This window comes from Corvus kubaryi, unplaced genomic scaffold (assembly GCF_017639235.1).
Source record: "Corvus kubaryi isolate FWS band 111438036 unplaced genomic scaffold, C.kubaryi_AGA036_p1.0 69, whole genome shotgun sequence".
NCBI lineage: Eukaryota > Metazoa > Chordata > Aves > Passeriformes > Corvidae > Corvus > Corvus kubaryi.
The window spans coordinates 3,917,266-3,933,570 of NW_024582057.1; the positions used below are offsets into that span (position 1 = coordinate 3,917,266).

The window sequence follows — 16,305 nt, forward strand, 5'->3', positions numbered from 1 at the left end:
TTTACAGTAATGTTTAGGATACCTACTCTAAATTATGGAAGAAATCAGTAAATTAATCAATCAACTAAACGGAACAGAAAAGTGACAAAACATATTTTGTTCTATTACTGTGGCAATTCTAAATGGTGTTTTAATTATTCATATAAATATCTCTAATGCATTAGTAAATGTGATGTATCACATACCTACTTTTTTTTTTAACTATTGGGTCCCAATTCAGGAATGTGGTTCCTTGTAGAAGTCCAAAGAAGGCATCTGAATACTTTTTTTAGTATTTGATTCTACACAGTCAAATGCTGTCCTGCTTTGGATCCAGAATACCACAAGTTTACTTACTCCAAAGCACTCTCTGCTGAGAGCAGATCTACAGAGAAAGTCACATAATGTCACAAGCCTTGTAACAACACCACACAACACAACCACGGGGCAAAAGCATCTCTCCATCACTCCTGACATAACCAACAAGTAAATTCCCAGAACTGCATCTTGAAAGGGGAGGCAATCGTGTATACTGACATTCCACTGAGAAAACAAGGATGAAACAATGAGCTAGTTAATATCTTTAGGAAGGGAAGGCAGGGTCTAAATTCTGGGCCTGCCTGGCCAAGCCCTTCCTCCTCTTTCATCAACATGTAAAATTCTGTGCATCTTCTGTACACACCACTCCAGACAATGCCATTCTCACTCATTCACAGCCAGGCTCACTCTACCCACCCAGTAGCTACGCTGAAGTAGTAACTAACATCCTTGTCCCAGGAGAGACACCAGTAGCACAAAGGAAGCTGCAAAGCCCATGAGTGATTCTGCGTAGAGATGGAATTTTTCAAATTATGATAACGAGCTTCAAAAGAGTACACAGAACTGCACAGATACAGCCCCTTTTTACGTAAGCAGGGCACATAAAGGGCTGACTAACCTCTACTGCTTATTTTATGTATTAATCTCACCCCTCCCTTATTTAGCAACTTCCTCCTTAAACCCTGGCATCTCTTCTCCATTTCCCTCACAATCCTGGGGCCTTTTCCTCCCAAGATTATCATCTACTGAAGTTCCCCCTCCCGGACCACTGCCCACATCCCAGTCTTTGTTCTGGCTCCCTACAGCGCTCAGTGTCTGGACAGGCTTCACATTCACTCCAGATTTATTGCTCTCCTGCTCTTCAAAGCTTGTGAAGCAGGTTTTCATTCAACTGCCCTCGCCTGCCAGGACAGGGAGCAGTGCTTTGCAACTGAAACCCAAGGTAGAAATGCACACCGTGTGTCTTATTTAGTTCAAAGCTGAAATGTTTCTGTCTAGGATGTCTGTTTGTATCTCAAGTCACAAAGAAGCCATTAGTACCAATAATGTGTCATTATGGGGGCGTCAGAAGAGACTCCACAGCTAAGGTTAATTTGAGATGCATAATTTAAAGCAGAACTAAAATCCCTCCATTTCACACTTTAATGACTCAATTCAAATCATTCTTCAAATTTGACACAGCAGCTCTTAAGGGGACACTTGCATGTTTTTCTTTTCTCTTTTTTTTTTTTCCGGCCAATTTTAAGTAAAATACTTATCTAGTGCAGAAATAAAATACACAGATCTTCCATTTACAACCACTTTAACCTGTCTTCCCCCTCACATTTCTTTTCAGCAGTTTCATATTTCACACATTCACTCTGACACATTAGAATATGCATGATACAGGCTACTTCCTCAAGTTAAAAAAAACCAAACTCGTTCAGAGTTAAAATTTCACTCATCGTAACCCCAGGGATTTTGCCAAGAACAGCTAACAACACTGTTTATCCTAAACATACCACATCACTTAGGTAACAGTAGTACCCCCACAACTCTTTGTCCTTAGTATTTCTACTCTCAACATCCTGCTAAAATACATTAAATACATAATCCTTGGTTTTAAAACTGAGGCAAAAGCAGAAGGATGCTGTGGTTCAACAAGTGCTTCAAGCTGGTCCAAGTCTCCCAAATCACTGATAATTTGTTTTGTCAGGCAACTTCCCTGAGAACAGCTGATAAAACACAGAAATAATTAAGCAAAAACTCATCACAGCATAATGAAGCAGCATGATAGTAAGATATTCATGCTGCTGAAGTGAAGATGCAACACCTCTCTATCAGACATCTCCTGCCTGTTGCTGTGCATTTTTCAGTAACGCTCACATAATGTTACAAAAATGCATAGAAACATAGAATGATTTTTGTCATCTGACACAACTGTATTTTGTTCTGGACTTTCAAGAAATCACAGTTCAAGCACACAGACATTCTTTGGAGAGCTGCCCTCAGTGCTAAAAATGGCAATGGAATTGCACAAGGCGGGGGGGGAGGGGAGGGAAGAAAATTCCAAGAAAACTTTGACTCATCCATTGTAATTCATCAGGTTTTTGGAGCAGAGAATGGAATGCCGTCAAGCTAAAATTGACAGAGCTATTTTCTGATCTCTAAGTGATGTCAATACTTCACAAAGCCACAAGTGCTGGGAAAATTTTTCTCTGCAAAATTCTAAGAATGACTCTTAAAATTTGTTGGGGGGGGGGGGGGGAACCCAGAGCTAAAAGAGATACTTGAAATTAAACTTCTACGTAGGTGTGTTTTTGAATACTGAGAGTATTAGGCTTCAAAGCTTTGTGCTATCTGTGACTCAGACCTGCTGCCACAGGTGTCAAGTGATCAGGGACTTAAACTGAGCTCTGCAGAAACCTGCTGCTTTGTGATTATTTTTTTAACTATATGTTAAAAAATTCACCCTCAAACACAGACAAAAAGCAGGCTTTTCCACTCAGTACAGACCTGAATCTTCCCAGTCACCAGATTTTACTTGTCTTATCAACTTTCACCTAGCAAAGCAGATTTTTTCGGTTTTCTGTTGTTTAAATCAACCACATCATGTCCACCATGTTTTTCAGAAACATGATGTCAACCAACTCTAACAGGCAAAACGGTTTCAATAAATTTCTGAGAATAACACATCTACTCTGGCATGCCAACACACTATTTTTAATTGAAGCTCATTAAAGATGTAATAGAAGAAAAATTATATTCACTTCAGCACTGTTCCATCAATGCAGTGAGATAATCATGCTGCTGTAACATACATAAAGCAATATTTACGAGTAGTGTTTTAGGTAATTTAATGGAAAGGCAAAAAGCAATGATTCATTCCTTGTTCTATCTGTTGCTGAAAAATGGCTTTTGCCAATTGCAGGGCCCAAGCAGGCACACAGAGAGATTGGTTTCAAATGTTAGTAAAACAGAGACCCAGAAAATGAAAGGAGACAAGCCAGTTGAAGTGCCAAACAAAAGGAAAAAAATCTGGACTACAGATGACAATTACTTTAGAGCAGCATACAAATGCAGGCCTCTGAAGTAATTTAAACCAAATGTAGATTGAAACTGAAGTCATTTAGTGAGTCAGCACAGTAATAGGACACTAAAATTACATGTGAGAAAAGCGCAATCCTTTTTGTATAGCACACTGTATTTTATTCCAAATTTACCCAAATACAAATTAATTGTCTTCTTTGTGTTGTATGTTCTTCGTTTCCTTTAGACTCAACCTCTACCTTCCAGAAAGAAACTAACTTTGTGCAGGCTGACTAGTTGTGAGCTCTGATGTCTAGGACTTGAGTTTCCCTTTGACAAAAAGTTTCATCTCCAGACCATGACAACATTAATAAACAATCATTGGCTGGAACACTACTGACCCTCTTCCAAGTTATGATTACTTTCCTGTGAAAATAATTTAAAAAAAAAAATAGTTAAAATCAAAACTGCGGAGACTCATTACAGGCTCTGCCTCCTGAATTCTGCCATCCCAGAGGTTTCAGTCACCTACAGCTTGATGCAGACTGGGACTTCAGTGCTAAATATGCTCACCATTGGTCAAAGAAAGGCTTTGCCTTCTATCTGCCTCAAACATTTTTTAAAACCATAACCGTTTTTAAACTTAAAAAGCAATTTTCATCTCATTCTTGCCTCATACTTTAAAAAAGATATAATTCCGTGAAAGCCACAACAATTGCTTGTTCAACAGAGACTGCTACTCTCTGAAGTGCTTTCTGAGATAGATTTATATGGACAGACGTGGGTAGAAATGAATACTCCAAAAATATCCACAATAGATAACAGGCAGTGTCTAGAAAAAAAAAAAAAAACCCATGTACTGCAAATGCAGCCCAAATTGGAACGAATGTCTACAGTAGCAACAGCACAGGAAGAGCAAAATGTTATTGTACATTACTGGCCTGCAGCCCACAATTACAAAAAATACTGCAGTATTCCACGGTAACAGCGTAAAATATTATCATTTCAAATAAGCAGCTGCAGCACCCTACTCACAGCAGCCATGTCTCAGAGAGCCAGGGGAGGAGAGGGCTGCCAAAGGACTCCCCACTGCAGAAGGGGAGTGGGCCACAGGGTTGGTGAACCCTTGGGACGCCTTCTCCTCACACCCACAGCTCCACTCCATCAGAGCACAAAGGACCACTGCTCGGCAGCAAAATGCTCCCAACATGGGCACCAGCTGCTGAGCCCTCCAGCAGAAGGGAATCATGATGTTCGCTCTGCACTCTCCCTCTTGCTGTAGTGTGCCTTCTGCCAAATCTGCATTTTCACATTGTTTTGGGTTCAGTAAAATCTCCCCCATCCCAGCTCCCCTGCACTAATGCCTGTGTTACCCAGCCCCCTATAACACCCAGCCAACAGGTTTTAACAATGACCTAGCCAGGGACTGGCATACCTTGCCATTTTGATGGCTACCATTCGCCTCCCCAGATGGTGAGCAGTCACTCCACTACCGATCCACAAAAGGGGAGACAACGTGCACACAAGTTTATCAGCGACGCTTTTGTCGACTGCTGTATCCAAGGGTGGCCAGCACAGAGGGCAGTCCCACCAGAGCAAACAGAAAACCCCAAAAAGCAACAGGTAAGTCCGTGTGCTCACTGGCATGCACTGCACACTAATGAATAGCCCTAACTTGGTATTTGTAGAAATAACACCTACCACATTTGGGCTCTACATGGATCTTAAAGAAAGACCATCTAAGAAGCCACATGTTTTCTGCAACTTAATGCACTTCCAGAACTTTCCAGAGGAAAAGCAAAGCAGAAATCTGAACTAATACACTATTCTGGTTTCAGCTGAGATAGAGTTAATTTTCTTCCCAGTAGCTTGTAGGTTTTGTGGGGTTTGGATTTAGCATGAGAATAATGTTAATAACACAGCGATGTTTTAGTTTCTCAGTAGTCAAGGACTTATCCTAAGTCAAGGACTTTCCAGTTTCCCATGTTCTGCCAGCAAGGAGGTGCACAAGAAGCTGGGAGGGAGCATGACCAGGGCAGCTGGCCCAAACTGGCCAAAGGGATATTCCATACAACAGAACATCCTGCTCAATGTATCAGCTGGGGGAGTTGCCCAGGAGGGGCTGATGGCTGCTCAGGGACAGGCTGGGTATCAGCAGGTGGTGAGCAACTGTGTTGTGTATCACTTGTCTTTCTCTGGTTTGATTTCTCTTTCTCTTCTGGTTGCCTCCCTTTTCATTACATCATCATCATTATTATCATTACCACTATTATTGTTATTATTGTTCCTGTTGTTATACAATTATTAAATTGTTCTTATCTCAAAACATGGGTTTTACCTACTTTGTTTCCAATTCTCTTACCCATCCCACTGTGGGGGTACGGGGAGTAAGTGGCTGCATAGTACTTGGTTGTCAGCTGGGGTCAAGTCATGACACTCATGCTTCCTATACAGCCTGCAAGTAGTACAGATTCTCCAGACAAAACTGCAAAGCCTAAGCTTTGCCTCAGCTACCAATGCTGCCTCAGGTATTTGGCCTCTCCCCACAGTCCAACAAGCCTGTAGTTAAGTTGGAAATACACAAACACTGTTGGGGAACTACCTTTTAGAGATATTCAAATCATGATGAAAACTATTTCTCATGCAGCCAACCAGAGATATTATGTTTTCAGGAGGGAGCAAGTTAACCACCATATCTAAAAACTTCCCAGTTCACTTGCACTTCTCGTCTTTCCCACACTAGATTTTCTCTGCCAAATACAAAGGAGACTGTAGTGTATATATGTGCAATATATATGCAATAAACTGCAGTAATATATGCAGTAGATTGAAATACTGCATTTTTGTATCCTCATAAGCAATCCACTGGATTAAGGATTTGAAGTCCCACAGGGAGTACTGCAAATACGCATAAAGTCTCTGGGTGCTGGATTTGATTCTCTGACGTACGCAACAGATGTGTCAAGTAACACATAACCAGATGCCTCTCTAGTAAATGCACAGCTAGACACTGAAAAGCCCTAAAAATGTTGTGTCCAAGGGCAAAGGAAAAGGGAGAGAATAAAAACAGAACCACATATCTAGCAAGAAAAGAAAAATTTAGGCCTTACGTATTTCTTTTATACAGTGCTGTAATTTTTCATGTCTGTAATTCAGCTACGGTATCTCAAGAGAGGACTTTTAAGGAGGTGGGAGTCCAGCCACTGTAGCCTGATTTGTTCCATGCCAGGCTGGTCAACCATTTCTTGATGTCTTTGAAATTTCAAGGTCCTACCTCCAAAGCCTCCACAGCGATTTCAAAGACCTCCATCCAGAAGAGAGGTCTAACTCCTAAGAAGAAAAAAATACTCGGAAAAGAAAGCATATGGCTGTATAACAGTCACCACCACAGACACCTTTCTCCTTTTCCTGAGTTGCTGTGTCCTGGCCACAGTGGCTAGGAGAAAACAGCTGCAATGCTTTTGCAATAACCTTCTAAGGCAGAGGAGAATGGTGGGTGAGAAAAAGCCAAAAACTTGTTTAAAAGCCTCAGTTTAAAATTTCTGGCAAATCCCATTTCTTGAAGTAACTTAAAACCCCTCTGTGCTAGAAACTGTGTGAACCACTGACTTCAGATCTGGATCCTGCCTTTTGCAAAGCTGCTGGGGGGCTTGGATCCAAGGCTTTGGTTCAAGCTCTTATGTACTCCATACTAAAATGCCTTATAACATACATCCTTTATAATAAATAGCCTCACAGTGGAGAAGGACAGTATTGGCATGGTTCATTTTCACATCATTCTTTTGAAAGTTTAGGGAAAGCACTGGAAACTTTACAGCTTTCAAATATTTTGCCTTATGTGGTTTACAGTCAGCATAGTGAATGGCTGTGCAAGCTTCACCCATTTTCCTGGGACATGCAGTGTGACAGTGTGAGTCCCAGGCAGTGCCCACCAGAGCCGAGCAGAACAGGCATGGTGGAACTGGCACAGGCAGGGCCTTGTCTCACCACAGTGCTGCCCTGCACTGTGCCACTGCACTCTCCTGCCTCCCTGCAGTGAAGGTCTCCATTCTCTGTCCCAACCACCTCCTCTTTACAAAGGCTCACACACACATAATGAAACAGAAGAATAATTCCATTATGTGCCTGGCAGGCTGTGCACTTTCCTTCTGATTCACAATAGTGGTGCCTCATTGAAAAGACCCATATACGAGGGATGAAAAAAAAAAATCTAAAGAAGTCTCTAGCAAGCACACGTATTATCAAAGCCTCATTTCCACTTAACACAGGTTGCCTTGGGATCTAATGCACCTGATTAGAGGGGAAAATACAAACAAACAAACAAAATCATCTTCCATTAGCCAGGGCAGGGGGTGGGGAAATCGAATCAGTGGCATCTTTGTTGAAAAGCTCCACAAAACTAATGGTTTAGGAGAGCTGAAGAGCATGGGCAGGGGACAATTTGTGACTGATCGTTGCCATCTGAACATGGCATGCTGACAGCCAAACGAAGAGCAAAACAAAAAAGGCATGTGTTTCATCTGGGCAGGCTTGGTCCCCTGTGTTCACGCTCAGTGAAAAATACAAAGCAGGAAAGAGTCAGTCTCTCTTCCTGCTCAGCTCAGCACCCACATAACTCCCTGGCACACACCACAGGACTTTCTCCAGGCGCACAAATGGGTGCATTATTTCTTCACATGTTGAAAAAAATAAGAAAGGAGAAGAATAGCGGTACAATTTAATATATCCTAAAATGGATCTTTTGGCACCCTCCAATACTCTGACAATGAGCTCCTGCACTCTCCAATACAAAGAAAGCTAAAAACAAGCTCAATGATTTTCTGAGTGTAACATAGAGCTGATAAAATTATTATAAAGGCCACACAGATGCTACAAAATACCTTTTCCTGAACTTCAACACGCGCTTCTTCAGAAAGCAATAAGAATGCAATTGTGAAAGGAAAATCATGCACGTTATCCTGGCCTGATGTCAATGAAAAGAAGACAGCAAGAAAAGAATTTTGATTTATGCTCCACAGAACCAAGAAGGAATGCCTCCCTCCAAGAGAGTGGGATGGACAGAAAGCAAAGGTGGCCTGAGGGTGATCACACAACAGTCACTACAGAGCACTTCTTTCTCACTGATTTGGCCAAGACTGTCACCTACACCTGAAACAGGGCTTGCCCCAGAGAGCAAGGCATTTCCACACCTCAGCCTTCAAACAGCTTTGCATTAATGCCTCATTTCACAACTACACAAATTGCCTCGGACTCCTGCTGAAAGAGGCCTGTATTCCTGTTTGGGCTCACAGTCTCTAGTGCAAGACCTGCACATAAAAAGGAGTTGGCTACACTGATTTGCAAAAATTTTGACCTTTTCAGAAAAATCAGTACCAATACCTACAGGACCACTACAAATTTCCCCAAGCCATGGCTCTAGTCTACTGACCAGAAAGGAAATATTTAGCTCCCTGCAGTGGGCCTGTTGATTTCAAAAGAAACTTAATAGCTCTATTCCTACAAAGCAAATACAGAGCAATCACCAGGGGCTGGCTATGCTCTCCTCTCTTCTGAAATCTGGTAGGCAACATATGTCTGCAAATGCCACTTGCCAAAGGGTTTTGATTCTCTGCACTTTTGTGGGAATGTATACCCTGCTTCTTCCAGGTTATATGTGTCTTTTTGATTCTGCAGATTCCTTACAGCAATTTTGTCTCTTTCAGCACAATTGTGGGGCAGAACATAGTAAATAACTTAAAAATTTTATTTAAGGAAGATGCTGTGGTTTTTAGTGTTCATTCATGCAACATTTTCAGTGGTTAAAAGTTTTACAGCTGTAGTGTTTTCTCCTTACTAGACTCAGGTATGAATCTTTTCTAATGAGAAATGAAAACAGAAAAGAAGACTAGGGGGAAAAGGTGAGCTTTTCCCTGTGCCTCATCATTGTCTTTATTAAAAAAAATTAACTCTGGGCAACACAATTCAGCCTCAGTCAGGAAACTCTTAGTTCAGTTGCTATTCAAATATCCAAGTGCAATTTGCAACTCTAGTTATGAAAGGGGACATTATTTTCTTTATACATTTAGCTCCATTTGTTCAAAGACACATTGATGAAGCAATTAAGGCAGACATATTATTAAAGGTGGTGTAGAATTCACAGGCTCTGCTAAGACGTTTGGTATTTCAATTAGGTGTTTAAACATAAAAATGAGAACTATGTATTTAATATAAAAATATCACTTAAGAATGCTGTAAAATCAGATTACTCATGACATTATCACCAACAGTAAGAGATCTGTATATGCATTTTTCTGGCTGTGCATTGTGTATGTTCTTCAATAGCTTTCTTCTACTGAGTTCCCATATGATACAGATTCCAAACTAGAAAATATTTAGGCTTACGCCTAACTTTCAGGGAGAATAGCCTCATTGATTTAAACAGGGTTTAACCCTTATAAATGCCAGAGTGATTGCCCTTTTGTGGGACTGGAACTCATGGGGCCCATTTTCAAAAAGATAAATGCATTACTACTACAAATATTACATACATATTTTTACTGCTGTTTCTGGGTTTGTCATTACAGTTCTCTCTTTCCCTCTCCTGCCTGTTTTTATTGCCTTCAACAACAATATCATGACACTCTGAGGTACATAATGATTAATTTAATTACAAACTAACTGTAAACTTTTGACAAGACCCTCCAATCACTTACCTCAAATTATGAGTGTTTAAAGATGCAATTGTTAACCTCCTTTTTTTCACCCTCTCACAGGAGATGTTGCAGACTTTTTTTTCTGGTATTTTGCATTAAAACTCTTTTCCTGTGCTCCAGGATCTTAAACAAAAACAAAAAAAAAGAAACACTCAGAATGAAAATGTCATCCCAAGCAATTGATGAGTGGTTCAGGGGAAATCCCTGACCTTTTTTCAATGTATATTTCATTATCTAAAGCAAGTGTGGTAACTTCCTCCAGCAGCAGCTCTTCTGTGGGCTGTACTTTAAAAAAAAAAAGAAAGAAAAAGACCCAACTGAACAAAAAACCCCACAAAATACTGGTTTAGACCACTCAAAAACATGGCATTTAAAAAAATCTGTAAGATAGTATACTACAAAGTATTAATTTAAAGCACAATCCAGGATCTACCAGGCTCCACAAATTTATGACTGTGAAAAAGGAAGAAAACCCAGGACACAAACCAGAAGAAAAATCATTACTTAAAGTATCAAACTGCTACACATTTTTATTATTACTATCACTGTTATTATCACTGATATATGGCCAGCTCCCTCAGTCTTCACTGAGTTACTGCAGTATTTCTGTAGTAGCAGCATGGGGGAAGTAGTAGCCGTGCTGGAGAAGCAATGCAGCATTAGCACTACAAAACCCAGCCCAGCTGTCGAGAGAGGAAGGAAGGAAGGGAGGAGGAGCGACAAAGCAAATGAGTTAAGAGTAACTGGCAGGTCTCTAATACAATCAATTTTGATATTCTCCACCATCACCAAAAAAGGTCTGAAGGTTTTGAATTTTCAGCGAGTGCTGCTAACAGAACACTTTCTCACCACCCCGTTTCACCCTCCTCCCTCTCCCATACCTGCAGCAAGGCTTGGCCAGGAGCCGGCTGAGTACGTAAGACTCCAAACCAGGCTCTGTCAGGAGGAAAACACTGCCAGCCAGAGCAGAGTTCACGTTCCCTCTGAGAGCGTGGTCTTGCATTTGCACAGCCTCTCTGGATTACAAGCATCCCAGCTATTTCTGTACAAACAATTTTTAGGACCAACAACCACATGCATTTTTGCTCTGTAAAAAGCCTGAAAGAAACTGTTCCCAGGGTTACACCTGTGGCTATCCCCATTGAAGCCAACAAATTTACACAACACGACAATGAGAGGATTTGACCTTGTGTGCATGTAAGCCAGACCACTTTGATTTTCTTCCTTGGCTAGAACAGACAGACAGGTCTGAATAATGTTTCCCTTACTTTTAATTAAGAAATGAAGACAATATCCACAGACTTTGTGGCTGTATATACATCAAAAAAGACAACTTTTCCAAAAGGGGTCAAAAATTCAAAAAGTACAGCTTTCTACACCACAGTTTATTGCCCCACACACCCTGGAGGAAAACAACCCAAAACTCCAAGAAGACCACAACACACAAAATAAGGGTGACCTCGACACCTGTACAAAGGCTGTGCCTATGTCACCACTCTCCAGAGCTGCTCATGGTACAAAATACTCTGCTTAAATTACCCTGCTCCCCTACTCCACCGTGCTTTTTCATGCTGATATGGTGTTGCCCCTTTCTTCAAGGAGCCTGCTCTCACTCAACACCAGTCAAGACTGCAACAGCCAAGCCTACCACTTGCAGGAAGCGGACAAAGCCCTCTAAATCTGTGACACAAATCCAGAAAAGGCTGCAAGTTCAAAGTGAAATGAGGACAGTCTGTCCACGACTCATGCCACCTAGAAACCATTCTTAATTTAAGAAAAAGTGTTAAAGGGATTATCTTACAGAGTGTCACCCTGCCAGATCAACTAGGTTCTGCCTCTCATTTTTTCCCCAACTCAAATACAAGGTGGCCGAAGATCAAAATCAGCATAAAATCCTCCTGTTCTCACTTTACATACTTTCTTTTTTAATGCTCTGTTTAAAAGAGTCAAATAAAGCTGTTTGATGGACAGATTCCCAGCTATCCTCCAGGCTTTTCTGCATGACCTATGGGCAAATGCTGTGTGACACTTCCTGAAGGGCTGAAACAGCTCTGAATGACACTTGAGCTTCTATAGTACAACTGCAGCATGAGAGTTTGGCTCCTAATGCACATTTGTCACTTAACCCAAATTTTCCCCTGCCTCAGTTTCCCCTGCCTCTACAGCAAAAATAAGAGTATTCCCCCATCTCAGAGGGCTGATGCAAGGAACACAATACCTATGCTGATTTAGTGGATAATCTGGAAACATGGAGAAAGTTATAGATCTCTGAACTCAGGCTGAAACTTCACATACCCAGAAAAAGACCCTGCAAACTAAAATAAGGAGTGAGTCATCAGCCTGTCCCTCTGAAACCGTTTTGCTGGATAGTCATTTCACTAGTACAACTCTCTTCTCCAGGGTGCTCCCAGCAAGCATGGGGGACACTGAATGGATTCACTGTATTCACACAACAGCTTTACAGCTGCTTAAAAAAGGCCTATTGTAGGCCTGCATTTTACTATCTCGAGAAGCATACATAAAGTTGCTGTACAGCTTCCACTACCCATCTGATCCTTACAGAAACAGGAGCAACAAATCAGAGTTTTTCAAAAGAAAATAGATTTAACTGTGATGGAGAAAATGGTCTGGTTTTAAAAAAAACCCCAAAAGTAACAATTTATATAGCAGAGGATAAAGCACTAAAAATTCAGTGTAACAAAAATACTTTAAATACATTCTGCCCTCCTTTTTTTTTTTTTTGCTACATCATAATATCTGTGATCCAAATACAAATTTCACCATCAGAAAGGAGCATCAGGCCTGCCATACACATGTGCTCTTCCTGCGGTCACTGTCTATTCATGGCTTGCACCTCTATGCATTTCTGATATTTGCTCAGTAACCGAACTGGTATCAAAACCAAGAGTGAACTCTTAAAACAGAATTATTGGGTCACACTTACAAAGACTTACTCAACAGCCAGATAATTCTGGACTTTGCAAAACATGTGAGTCGATCTGACAGCCCCTTTCTACATGTCTTGATTTTTCTCTGTAGTGTCTGTGGAGTCAGGGAAAAAGGACGGTCCTGAATTAGGCACATTCCTCCCAGCATTTGACTACTCCACTCTCCCCCTTCTGGAGAAATGAATACAGCTTCAAACAAATCAAAGGAATATTTTGTCAGCTCCTTCACTCTTCCCAGTGCAAGAATTGAGGCGGTGCTTGGCTTCTCTAGCCCCCAGCAGAGGCAGCTCTGAAGTACAAATCCTCCTTCCTCCTCCCATACACAGCATTAACCCTGCCAGCTGCAAAGCCACCGAATTCAGCCAGGGCTGTTCAGCAGCCTGTCACAGCTGCAGCATGCTGTACTAACCCCCAAGAATTTACTGATGGTCGATCAGCACACATCTCCCCAAAACACAGTACTTCCCTCAAAAGCAACGAGATTGGACAAAAGTTACAGGGTCAATTTCTCTGCCTTCTGGCTTCTAGAGCCCCAGGAACACAACAGGTGCTGTGCTGCTCTGCACTCAGAAGGCAGAAATATTTAGCTTTTCAGTGAAAGCTGAGACAGGCAGTATCCCTTGCTTTGGCAGCTTGGGACTTTAAGAAAATACCAAGAAAGTAGCAGCCTGACAAAATACCAGCACTAGGACACCTCTTTTCCCCCAGTCTTCCTTCATTTCACAGTGGGGCCTCTCTCAAAAGGCCAATGGAGCTGAATGGACTGAGATGATTTTCCATTCTAGGTAACTTGCACGTTTGCTCTGTCAGCATGACTTGACTGTGACCAAAACTGATGAAAAACCACAGCAATGGAAACAAAGACTCAAGTAAAGAGAGAAATGAAACCTGAAGACAGCGACAGAGAAAGACTCAGCTCTTATTTCTGGATTTGGGCAGGCTTTCCTACCTCCAAGCCTGGGGAGCAGACAGGACTGCCAGCCTCCCTTGCCATCCCCAGGGCAAGCAGTTCTGGAGTGGGCCTGGGCAAAAGTAGTACTATCGCACGTGACAGGACAGAGCCAAGGCCAGTTGAGAACAGAGTGGATTGCTAAAATACGATCTCATTTTGGGATGAGCTATGAGGGATGGAGAAATGACAGGACCAGGCTCTCTGCACACCTCTCACCATGGGGACAGGAACTCTTCCCCCCAAATCTCACAGGAATGTGATGCCATCAAGTGGACCTACTACTCTCCCTTGCCTCTGCCGAGGGTCTGGCAGGCTCAGGCACATGTTCTTACATGCTATTTATTCCTTTTCTTACCTTCTGCTCATAAGCACAAACACCATGAACTCCCATCTTTTCTTAACAGCCAAAGTGACTTTATTGCATGATTTTTGGACTAGAACCACCAGCCCACGCTCACTGCCCCCATGCCTTGATGCCACCTGTTTATCATTACAAGGTGACACAGAGCTATGCTCTCCCCCACTTACCCTGAGGCGTGTCATGTCTTTTCAAAGCCCCAGTCTCATCAGGTGCTGACCTCAGGCTCTCCCTGGCACCCTGAGTGCCTCCTTTATCCCAGCAGGAAGGTCTGAGAGAGACAGACTGCATCACAAGTCAGTGATTTCATCCCTTGGCAGCGACCCTGCCATACAACTGCCTGTGCTCAAGACTTCTGAAACCTCTGAAACCCTCCTTGGCTCACAACCTCTGAAAACAAGGAATGCCAGTGGATGAAGAGCTGAATACCCTCCACCCACTCTTTCACTGGCCAAGCTGCTCTAAACAGTAACACACATCCTCCTGTAAAAGTTTAGTGTGTTGCCCACAAAAAGCAACAGGCAAGCGTGCCTCTGCTAAAGAGCATGTATAATTTAGAAAGAGATGTTAAGAAAATGAAATATGCCATGATATTCAATGTGCAGATACATTCTGGGTTCTTCAAATGAAGGGCTCTAAAAAACAATAGAAATTCCATGTTGTTTGGAACAGATGGGCGTCGTATTTTTTTCCTATTGCCTTCTGCTTTACTTACTCATCTCACCTACCTTCTAGCTATATGAGGTTGTCTTTTGGAATCTAGTTGCTCGCTGCTATATAGAAAGATCTGAACAATAAATATTCCTTATACAATCATGTATGTCCAGTGACAGAGAGTACAGGACACATTCAGGACACTTCAGAAGAAACCTGTGATGACCTTTGTTGCAGGAAACTTTGGAGGCCTGACCATAAGCTGTTTTTAGAACAGAAATTTGACTAAGCCACAACCAGCCACTGTGGTTTGGTCTTACTTTTTGAGAGTAGCAGGAGTATGCTGGCAGCTTGGCCAGCAACTAAAATCTTCCAGGCAGAGGAAGAAACATTGCCCCATCTGCCTGGATTCAGTGAGTTGGTTGACTACAAAAATTGGTTGGTTTTTTTGTAGTCAAACCTACACTTTTAATCAAGAAGAGACAGGACACTGAGAAAGACAAAGCTTTTCTGTAAGTCTACTTCCAAACTTGTCTTTTGTAAAAAAAATCCCAACACTGTACTACTACTTCTGTCACCTCTACTTCTACTTCCTTTTCTTCAGCACAAACCGTAACAGGAGCATTTCAGCAAATGCCAGGTTGGCTCCCTGGTAGGCTCCCCGGGCTGCCAACTGTCAGATCCAGAATGCAGGACTGTCATATCTGCCAGACCAGCTCTCACACCTGCTCTCTCAGGTAACATAATGTCTTTTTCCAAGTCATGCTAGCAATAATAGGACATTATACACACCAAGAAGAGGCTATACACCTTTAAATGAAGGATGCCCAGCCAGTGTCTTAGGATGGCTGACAGCCTCAGTTCAGTGCAGTGTCTGCTTGAGCACCTTCTGCTTGTAACCTGAAGGTTACAAGCACTGTCCCCAGGTGAGCACATGCTCACATCAGCAGGTCAAGTACCAGCCGCTAGACATGGGTCATTACTGGTTAAGCATCTAATGTGCACTTGGCATTGTATAAGCTCCTTAAAGAAGATACAATCCTTTCAGTAGAAGATTTCTTCTTTCTAACTTCTCAAAACAGGCTTCCTTCTCAGAAGCCTACTCACATCAACCTTCCCCTTTCAGTAATAATTACAAAGAAAAGGGAAGAAAGAACACAAAAAAAGAAAAATTATCAAATGTGTTTAACTAACTGGCACAACTATACACAGTCAGATCACTGAAATATGCCTTTCTTTCCGTGCCTTCATCCCACTACATCCCTATAGAGCAAAACTACCTTCTGCTTTTGTTAGATCAGGCATGCAGCTTTTGAAGCAAGTCTCCAGATAATCCATCCTGCCTGGGCTTTCAGTTGTACTGTGGGGTGGTCCTGCAGCACATGAACAAATCCC

General features: G+C 42.0%; 1 protein-coding gene across 1 annotated transcript in view; it reads right to left on the reverse strand.

The window, feature by feature from the left end:
• Positions 1–15,412, reverse strand: part of ATXN1 (ataxin 1) — a 166,806-nt gene extending 151,394 nt beyond the window's left edge. Inside the window, 2 exon segments of the mRNA XM_042049043.1 lie at positions 9,999–10,121; positions 15,402–15,412. The gene's annotated coding sequence lies outside the window, so the exon portion shown is untranslated.
• Positions 15,413–16,305: the final 893 nt, after the last annotated feature.